The sequence below is a fragment of the Apium graveolens genome, chromosome 2, assembly GCF_009905375.1.
Source record: "Apium graveolens cultivar Ventura chromosome 2, ASM990537v1, whole genome shotgun sequence".
NCBI classification, from domain to species: domain Eukaryota; kingdom Viridiplantae; phylum Streptophyta; class Magnoliopsida; order Apiales; family Apiaceae; genus Apium; species Apium graveolens.
The window spans coordinates 268,403,420-268,414,167 of NC_133648.1; the positions used below are offsets into that span (position 1 = coordinate 268,403,420).

Consider the following 10,748-nt stretch of genomic DNA (forward strand, 5'->3'; position numbering starts at 1 on the left):
CTTCTAGAATTTGGATTCCACCAGTGACGGAGTTGAAGAATGAAATTTTACAGGAAGCTCATAATTCAAGGTATTCAATCCATCCAGGAAGTACCAAGATGTACAGAGATTTAAAGGAAAATTATTGGTGGTCGGATATGAAGAGGGAAATTACGGAATGGGTTAGCAGATGTTACACATGTCAGAGATTTAAAGCAGAGCATCAGAGACCAAGTGGATTGTTGCAGCCATTAGAGATTCCATAATGGAAGTGGGAGCATATTGCCATGGATTTCATAGTTGGATTACCAAGAACGAAAGCTAATCATGATGCCATTTGGGTTATAGTGGACAGACTTACCAAGTCAGCTCATTTTCTGCCTATAAATGAAAGATTTTCACTAGACAAGTTAGTCCATATGTACCTGAAAGAGGTCGTAGTTCGTTATGGAGTCCCTGTGTCTATCGTATCCGATCGAGATCCAAGATTTAATTCAAGATTTTGGAAGAGTTTTCAAGAATGTTTGGGAACGAGACTGAATATGAGCCCGGCTTACCATCCACAGACGGACGGCCAGAGTTAAAGAACAATCCAGACAATCGAAGACATGTTACGTGTTTGTGCCATTAATTTCAAAGGAAGTTGGGACGAGCATTTACCCTTGGTAGAATTTGCTTACAACAACAGTTATCACGCCAGTATTGGGATGCCACCCTATGAAGCTCTTTATGGACGCAAATGTCGATCTCCTGTATATTGGGACGAAGTAGGAGAACGCAAAATACTTGGACCTGAATTGGTGCAACAAATGAAGGAAGTTGTTGAAGTGATCCAGAAGAGATTGATAGCAGCACAAGACCGTCAAAGGATATATGCAGATCAATCAAGGAAAGATATGGAATTTGAAGAAGGAAATCTAGTATTACTGAAAGTATCCATGGAAAGGATTGACAAGATTTGGAAAGAAAGGAAAACTGAGCCCAAGATATGTCGGACCTTTTGAGATTTTAAAGCGCGTTGGCAAAGTAGCTTACGAATTGGCGTTTCCTCCGCACATGGAGCACATTCACAATGTTTTTCACGTATCGATGCTTAAGAAATATAATCCAGACTCCAGGCATGTAATCGAATACGAGCCAATATAGCTTCAAGCAGATTTGTCGTATGTAGAGAGTTGTTAGGGTGAAAACATGCACTAATATTCACGCAAGTATACGCGTTCGCAAGTAATATAGAATACTTTCTAGTTTGTTCCCTCAGAGACTCAGACTAAGTTATTGTCTAATTAAACTCACTCACCAATGTATGACTACTTCTCAATGTTAAGATAATAACACTTAAAATTGTTGATTAAATATTAACTATAATTAACTACTTAATTAACCACTTAACTAACACTTCAATTTATCAATAATAAAACACTCATGAGATCACAACTTCATTATTACTTCCTTCTATAGCCATTGTTATTACCTTTAGCATGTGACAGTGATGACATTAATCGAATAACACGAAACTGATAAAAGCCAACTTTCATTGTACTAATACCATTCTACCAAACATTCACAATTAAGATAGAAGTTGAATAGTCATCAATCATGTTGAGTTCCTATATGTCTACAGAAATTGACAACACAACGATTTAAGCACAAGTTATTCCTTTTGATTACATAGGGCAAATAAAACTGTTAGAGTTACCCACTAATCATGCACAACGTACATGAACCTATGCTAGCATGGCAAGTTCTAAATCTCAAGATTCATCGTCGCTTCACAAGAGATTAACACCCTATCTTATATGTTCGCGATGCACATAAGACGAATACGCACAACCAATACTAGATATCATGCAATCATCACACACTAAAGTATTAAACAATTAACTAAAGAATTTCATAATAAATCCGTTGCAACCCCATGATCACGATTAGCCCATAATAGAACTTATCGCCATCATGGGTTCATATGAAATCATGATAAACAACACAAGAAAATAATAACTAAACTAATTATATTAAAACAGAGTACGTCACAAGAGTAAATAAGTCAAAGCAAGAAAACTAGCATCCAACGTTACAACGAAACAAGAATCACAAGAAAATATGCTCCCTCTTCGTTTCGGTGTGCTAAATCGGTCTTCTTCCTTATCTCCTTCGCTTCTTGCGCCAAACACAATCTAAAACATAATCTCCTTCATATCCTCTATGAAAACGTCTCAAATCTACTTATATAATAGTCCCATAAAACTCAGATTACATAGAAGTTGGAAGCCAAACAGAAGTAGAAGTCTAAAATAATTCAGCTTTTTTCCCCGACCCTGCGCGGCCGCTCAGCATTTCTGCGCGGGCGCGCAAGGCTGCTGCGCGGCCGCTCAGCATTGCTGCGCGGGCGCGCAGGACCCTACTGGAAAAATTCCAGGTTTGCTCCGTTTCTTCGCCGTAATCTGCCCGTTCTTTTCCTCTCACAATGGTGAACACATGCCAAGGCTTATTCTTGATGATTCCTCCTCCGAAATGCAACTAATACCCTGAAATGCATAAACACTAGAAAAACGCATCAAATACACAAAATACTTGATTTCAAGACACCAATTTAAGCCATTTTAAGACGTTCTAAGTGGTATAAAATGCCACTTATCACACCCCCAAACTTAAATCGATGCTTGTCCTCAAGCGTCACAGAAACAAATAAAAATATGCATGAATGCAATCTATATGAAAATGCAACGATCCCCCTTACTACAATTAACCAACCAAATTGTCACGTCTCAACGAATGCAGTTAGACACTAAAGATCAATAAACTCATGCAAACGGACATACAGCCGGAAACGTGGTGTGTGCAAATGCTTAACAGATATGCTTCGGAACTAGACCAATTACTATGACTAGACTATCCTCAAGGTAATCCTACGATTATACAAAGAATAAAAATTCTAGGCACAAAGTGATATACAACACTACAAGAACTCTGGAGCTTACTACGGAATCGTGCTTTTTATTTACAACTCAAATGCTTATTTGACCGTGCAATGAGTGAGGTCCACAAAAGACTTATACAATGGTATCCATGTAACGAGTGTTAGGTTAGCGGATCCCAGACTCTAAAAGCCTTAGGTCACTAGGCACAAAGTCCCCTAAGAACTTAATAACTCGAATACCAAAGAGCCCACTCTTGATCAATTATGCAAATTTTTTTTTTCTTTTATGAGCAAGTGCGTTTCGCTCCATCTTGCTCAACCCTAGACTACTCGCATAACATGCGAGCCGGCTACTAGCCATTTGACGCCTAGCCACAACTAGCAACAAATTCCATTTTTACTCCATTTTTTTTTCTTTTTCATGCCTTTACCACTAAGAACCTATTATCAAATTCTAAGCATAATAAATAGATTATCCTCGAAAATAATCAGATCATAACAACAATCTAGCCCTTAAGCATTCTCTAAGACTTAGTGAAAATACAAGTGCTTCTAGCATGCATATCAACCTACACAACTTAATATCACTTTAATGCTATCACTACACTCGCATCAATATCACAATTCAGTCGATAAATCATTGCAAAAGGGATCATGGTATATGCATGAGCTATATGATATGACAAACAAATAAAGCTATATAAAAAAACTATATGGCAAAAATTATGCAACTATATGAACTAACTATCATGAATATGCAGCTATATGACACACACAAAATATTCCTTAACTACCACCCCCAAAATTAAAATCTTCACTGTCCCCAGTGAAGGTAGTAGAAAGGAACACAGGGTATACCTACTCGGAGTCATCATCATCATCACCCTCAGTGGGTGGAGTATCAGGCGGCGGGTATGCAGAGTCCTCACCAAAAACTGGCCACTGGATATCAGCTCCAAGGCCTCGAAAAGCAGTCCCTAACGCAAGAGTGAGCTCCTGAGCAAACCTGCTCTGCGTCTCATACATGGCATCCATCCGCCATGAAAGCCTCCTATACTGGGCATCACCCATCCCAGCACCCTCCTGAGCTCTCGAAGAACTAGCCTCACCACGCCCTGGCCTAGCCATAGTAGCACCTCGTGCTGGACGTCCTCCTGGAAGACGATAACCAGCCCATGCTCCTCAGGCTCACCACCGGTCCACTCCTGCATCCCATTCAGAGTGCCAGAATCTATCGGAGCTGCTGGCAACTGCAACTGCTCATGAGCCGGCCAGTTCACTCTTACTGCTCGGCATAGCTTCGTAACCGTGGATGCATAAGGGATGTTCATATGCTTTGCTCCCCTCAAAAACTTCAGAATTCCTTGGTAGATAAACTCACCAAGGTCCACATAGTATTCCTCATTCAGAATTCCCCACAACAACTGTGCTCTCTCAACTGTGACCTCGTGTGCATGTGAAGAAGGCAAAATATTAGCACATATAAATGCATTCCATGCACGGGCATACCTGTTCATGGCGATCGCCGGAAAGTGACGATACTCATTATTGGCTGGACTGCGGTTCCAAACTGTGCCTGGTCGACAGAGAGTCGCACAAATCAAATCCAAGTCAAAATCCTCAGCAGTCTTTTCATTCCAGTTCTCCTCCTCGGGCTTCCTCTCTCGCTGTCCAATCACACAGCGAATCGCCGCAGGATGATAATCAACCGTCAGCCCATGAACTACAGAAAACCCATTCTTTTCAGCCTTCGCGTTCGCGTAGAACTCGCGAACAACACTCATCGGTACTGCTTCGGGTGACTCACAAAAAGCTATCCACCCCTTCTCTGCAATCATGGGCAACAACTCACCATCCCTCCCTGATGGTAAAAACCCCCTCTCCTTCAGAATCGGCTTCCCCAACAGCCTAGTGTACTCCTCCTCCGCAGCTCTGTCAGTTAACCGAGGCCTTGCAGCAGTACCCCTTGATGAATCAGCAGTAGGAACTGTGCTGCTGCTGTCAATAGTGCGTGCTCTCTTGGGTGCCATTGATTTGTGAATAAAAGTGTGTAAGAACTGATTTTTGATGTTTATGAGAGGGTTTAAGTGTAGGAAGTTTGTGGGAGATATGTAGGATAGGTGTATGTATATATAGTGTGTGGAGTAGGTTAAATTAGATTAGGAGTGGGGTTGAGGGATAAAATCATAGGGTAATGGGAAAAGAATTCGTGGGTTTATGTTCTGTGATGGGTTTTTTGTGTTTTTGTTTTTTTTTTTTTTTTTTGAACTGCAAAAAATTTTCTGGAACTCGACCCCTGCGCGGCCGCTCAGCATTTCTGCGCGGGCGCGCAGCAAGCTGCGCGGCCGCTCAGCATAGCTGCGCGGGCGCGCAGCAAGCTGCGCGGCCGCTCAGCATAGCTGCGCGGGCGCGCAGAGGGTCTCTGGAAAAAAAAAAAATTTCAGCCCCTTTTTTTCTGATTTTTTTGTGTTTTTGGATAGGTTATTAACTTCTAAGGGTTCCTGTAACAACAATTCATGGGTTGCCTCCCACGCAGCGCTTCTTTTTCGTCATTAGCTTGACGTTCCGTACCTTTCTCAAGTAGTCAACAAAATGGCACTAATCACCTCTCGGTTTGCCATGTCCCCATAGTAGTGCTTCAACCGCTGACCGTTAACCTTAAATGCTTGGTCCGAATCATTCTCAAAAATTTCCACCGCTCCATGTGGAAACACAGTTTTGACAATAAAAGGTCCAGACCACCTTGATTTCAACTTCCCAGGAAAAAGTCGGAGCCGAGAGTTGAATAACAGAACTTGTTGCCCTGGCACAAATAACTTAGGATGTAGCTTCATATCGTGCCACCTCTTCACCTTTTCTTTATACATTTTGTTATTCTCGTATGCTTGAAGTCGAAATTCATCAAGTTCATTAAGCTGAAGCATTCTTTTCTTACCAGCTGCATCTAAATCCAGGTTCAATTTCTTCAATGCCCAGTAGGCCTTATGCTCAAGCTCCGCCGGTAGATGACATCCCTTACCGTACACCAACTGAAACGGTGACATCCCAAGTGGAGTTTTGTATGCTGTTCTGTAAGCCCAAACAGCTTCATCGAGCTTTAAAGACCAATCCTTCCTTGACGGACAAACAACCTTCTCTAGAATGCGCTTTATCTCTCTGTTAGACACTTCCGCTTGACCATTTGTTTGCGGATGATAGGCAGTAGCTACTCGATGATTCACATTATAATGCTGCATCATAGAAGTGAACTTACGGTTGCAAAAATGCGATCCTTCATCACTTATGATTACCCGAGGCGTTCCAAACCTTGTGAAAATTTGCTTATGAAGAAAATTTAGCACTGCCTTTGCATCATTTGTCGGTAAAGCTTTAACTTCGACCCATTTTGAGACATAATCGACTGCCAGCAAGATGTACTGATTATTGCAAGATGAGATAAAAGGCCCCATGAAATCGATTCCCCATACATCAAAGACCTCGACTTCAAACATCACATTTAATGGCATCTCATCCTTCCTTGACAAATTTCCCACTCTTTGGCAACGATCACACCTTAAAACAAACTGATGAGCATCCTTGAACAAAGTAGGCCAGAAAAAACCTGCTTGCAGAATACGAGCTGTCGTCTTCTCACCTCCATAGTGTCCACCATAAACCGTGGAATGGCAGTCTCGTAATATCCCCTCCGTCTCACAGAACGGGATACATCTCCTGATGATCTGATCAGCTCCCTGTCTAAACAAATATGGTTCATCCCACATATACCACTTCACCTCATGCAGAAACTTCTTCTTTTGAGCGGATGTCAAATTAAGCGGCATTATATTGCTGACAAGATAGTTTACAATATCTGCAAACCATGGTTCTTCCTCCTGAATTGCAAACAACTGCTCATCCGGAAAAGATTCATTGATTAACGTCCTATCTTGTGAAGTAGAATCGGGATTCTCCAACCTAGAGAGATGGTTAGCTACTTGATTCTCGGTACCTTTTCTATCTTTGATCTCTAACTCAAATTCCTGAAGTAAAAGCACCCAACGAATGAGTCTCGGCTTCGAATCCTTCTTAGAAACCAGATAGCGAATAGCTGCATGATCAGTGAATACTGTTACTTTCGTACCAAGCAGATAAGATCGAAATTTCTCAAAGCCAAAGACTATAGCCAAAAGCTCCTTCTCAGTAGTGGTGTAGTTCAATTGGGCCCCATTTAAAGTCTTACTCGCATAGTAGACCACATGGAAGAGATTTTTCTTGCGCTGTCCCAGAACTGCACCTACCGCATAGTCACTCGCATCACACATCATCTCAAACGGTTCTGTCCAATCTGGTGCTGTAATAACTGGTGCCGTGATCATACTCTCCTTGAGAGTCTCGAATGCTGCCAAACATTCATCATCAAATTTGAAAGGCACATCTTTCTCAAGTAAATTACATAACGGCTTAGATATCTTTGAAAAGTCCTTGATGAATCGCCGATAAAAACCCGCATGACCGAGAAAACTACGGATTCCTTTCACCGAATTAGGTGGGGGAAGATTTTCAATGACTCCCACCTTGGCCTTGTCCACCTCCAGGCCTTTGCTAGAGACCTTATGCCCAAGGATAATGCCTTCACGCACCATAAAATGATATTTCTCCCAATTAAGCACCAAATTAGTTTCCACGCATCTTTTGAGTACGGCGCGCAGATTATTCAAACATTCATCATATGAGTGTCCAAAGACGGAGAAGTCATCCATGAACACTTCGACATTATTTCCAATCATGTCAGAGAATATAGCCATCATACATCTCTGAAAGGTGGCCGGGGCGCCACATAACCCAAACGAAACTCTACGAAAAGCAAATGTGCCAAATGGACAAGTGAAGGTAGTCTTTTCCTGATCCTCTGGTGCAATACAAATCTGATTATACCCGGAATAACCATCCAGAAGACAAAAATACTCATGTCCCGCCAATCTGTCAAGCATTTGATCAATGATTGGGAGAGGGAAGTGATCCTTCCTTGTGGCTTTGTTCAATTTTCTATAATCCATGTATACTCTCCATCCTGTAACTGTTCGAGTAGGGATGAGCTCATTCTTTTCATTTGCGACCACAGTGATACCTCCTTTCTTAGGTACACATTGCACGGGGCTCACCCACGAGCTGTCAGAAATAGGATAAATGATGCCTGCATCTAGCCATTTCAGAATTTTTTTCTTCACCACCTCCTTCATGATTGGGTTCAGTCTTCGCTGCTGTTCCACCGTTGGCTTACTACCTTCCTCTAACAGAATTTTATGCATACAATATGAAGGACTTATCCCCTTGATGTCTGCTATGGTCCATCCTATAGCCGATTTGAATTCTCTCAAAATCCTTAAGAGCTTGTCTTCCTCACTACCTGAAAGGTCAGCTGAAATAATAACAGGTAACGTAGATGAATCACCTAAAAAAACATACCTCAAGTGTTCAGGTAATGGTTTGAGCTCCAAGGTAGGTGCTTCCTCTATTGATAGTTTGAGCTTCCCTTCAGCATTCTTAAGGTCAGAAGTACCAAGAGATTCAAATGGTATGTCGAGCTTTCGCTTCCATGGAGAAGCGTTCAGATATTGTAATTGCTCGTTGCTATCTTCATCATCGCTGTCAAAATCCCCCACTAAGGCCTTTTCCAATGCATCAGATATTAGCATGTGATCGAGTTCCGAAGTAACCGCAGAATCAATCACATCCACTTTTAAGCACTCCTCATCTTCTGTAGGGAATTTCATTGCCTTGAATACGTTGAAGGTCACATCCTGATCTTGGACCCGCATAGTAAGTTCCCCTTTTTGCACATCTATCAAGGTACGGCCAGTAGCCAAGAAAGGCCTCCCCAAGATTATGGGAATCTTCTTATCTTCCTCAAAATCCAGAATAACAAAATCTGCAGGAAAGAAGAGCTTATCCACCTTGACGAGCACATCCTCAACTATGCCCCTTGGGTAAGTAATGGAACGGTCCGCCAATTGTAGCGACATGTATGTGGGTTTTGGATCAGGCAGATCCAGCTTTTTAAAGATCGACAAGGGCATCAGATTAATGCTTGCTCCCAAATCACAAAGGCACTTGTCAAAAGTTAGATTACCAATGGTGCAAGGAATGGTAAAGCTTCCTGGATCTTTCAGTTTTGGTGGTAACTTTTGTTGCAGAACCGCGCTGCATTCTTCCGTGAGAGCAACGGTTTCAAGGTCATCCAGTTTCACCTTCCTTGAAAGAATAGTCTTCATAAACTTCGCATAACTAGGCATTTGTTCCAGAGCCTCAGCGAAAGGTATATTGATGTGAAGTTTCTTGAACACCTCCAGAAACTTCCCGAACTGTCTATCCAGCTTTTGTTGCTGCAATCTTCTAGGAAAAGGTGGTGGAGGATAGAGCTGTTTCTCCCCTGTATTAGCCTCAGGCAGAGTGTGTTCAACAGTAGTCTTCTTTGGTTCCGCCACTTTCTCCTTTTGCTTAGATTCTTCATCTCTAACTTCAGCTTCGACTTCTTTTGCCTTTTCAGCATCAGCCACTTTTCCAGACCTTAAGGTAATAGCCTTGACTTGCTCTTTAGCTTCCTTCCTGCCTGGTACTTCCGTGTCACTGGGAAGAGTGCCAGGTTGACGATTGAGCACTGCATTGGCTAATTGACCGATTTGATTTTCCAAGGTCTTGATAGAAACCGCCTGACTCTTACACAACAGCTTAAGTTCCTCAAAATCAGCACTAGTAGGTGCAGCTGCACTTCCCTGTTGAGGATATAATTGCATTGTAGCATACTGCTGTGGTTGCTGGAATCCAGGTGGGTTAAACTGTTTACTCACTCCTTGCTGATATGGTGGCTGAATAGCATTCTGATTATTTCCCCAGCTGAAATTTGGATTATTTCTGTTATTAGGATGATAGGTCGCTGGCACAGGCTGCTGTTGTCGCTGATAATTATTCACATACTGAACAGATTCATTGATAAGAGAACACTGATCCGTAGCATGAGAACCTGCACAAAGCTCACAAACCATAGCTATTTGATTAACTCCATACGTAGCCAAAGAATCAACCTTCATTGATAGCGCTTGGAGCTGGGCTGCAATAGCGGTGGCTGCATCAACTTCCAGAATACCTGCTACCTTGCCTGACGTCATCCTCTGAGTTGGGTTTTGATGCTCATTTGCAGCCATCGTCTCGATAAGATTATACGCCTCAGTATAGCTTTTAGCCCATAAGGCGCCTCCAGCTGCTGCATCGAGCATGGGCCGAGATTGGGCCCCCAAACCATTATAAAAACCAGTGATTACCATCCAATCCGGCATTCCATGATGTGGACATTTTCTCAACATTTCCTTGTAGCGTTCCCAAGCCTCGCACATAGATTCTGTAGGTTGCTGCGCAAACTGAGTAAGAGCACTCCTCATAGCAGCAGTCTTTGCCATTGGATAAAACTTCACCAGAAACTTTTGCGCAAGATCTTGCCACGTAGTGATGGACCCAGCTGGTTCAGAATGTAACCAGTCTTTAGCTTTATCCCTCAGTGAGAATTGGAAAAGCCTCAACTTGATAGCCTCATCAGTCACGCCATTATACTTAAAAGTGCTGCAGATCTCGACAAAATTCCTTATGTGCATGTTGGGGTCTTCAGTTTCCGCTCCTCCAAAAGAAACAGAATTCTGCACCATCTGAATAGTGCCCCGCTTGATTTCAAAGGTGTTAGCTTGAATAGCCGGATGAAGGATGCTTGACTGAATGTCATCAATTTTAGGCCGAGAAAAATCCATAAGAGCTGGATCAGCTTGAACAATACGATCTCCCATGTTTACTGGTTCTTTCTGCTCAGTTCCTGAATCCGAAT

At 42.3% G+C, this 10,748-nt stretch overlaps 1 non-coding gene across 1 annotated transcript; it reads left to right on the plus strand.

Annotated features, from left to right (window-relative positions):
• Positions 1-10,210: 10,210 nt before the first annotated feature.
• On the plus strand, positions 10,211-10,317 carry LOC141709576 (small nucleolar RNA R71). The gene has a single exon (XR_012570144.1). It is a non-coding gene; the product is annotated as a small nucleolar RNA R71 (small nucleolar RNA).
• Positions 10,318-10,748: the final 431 nt, after the last annotated feature.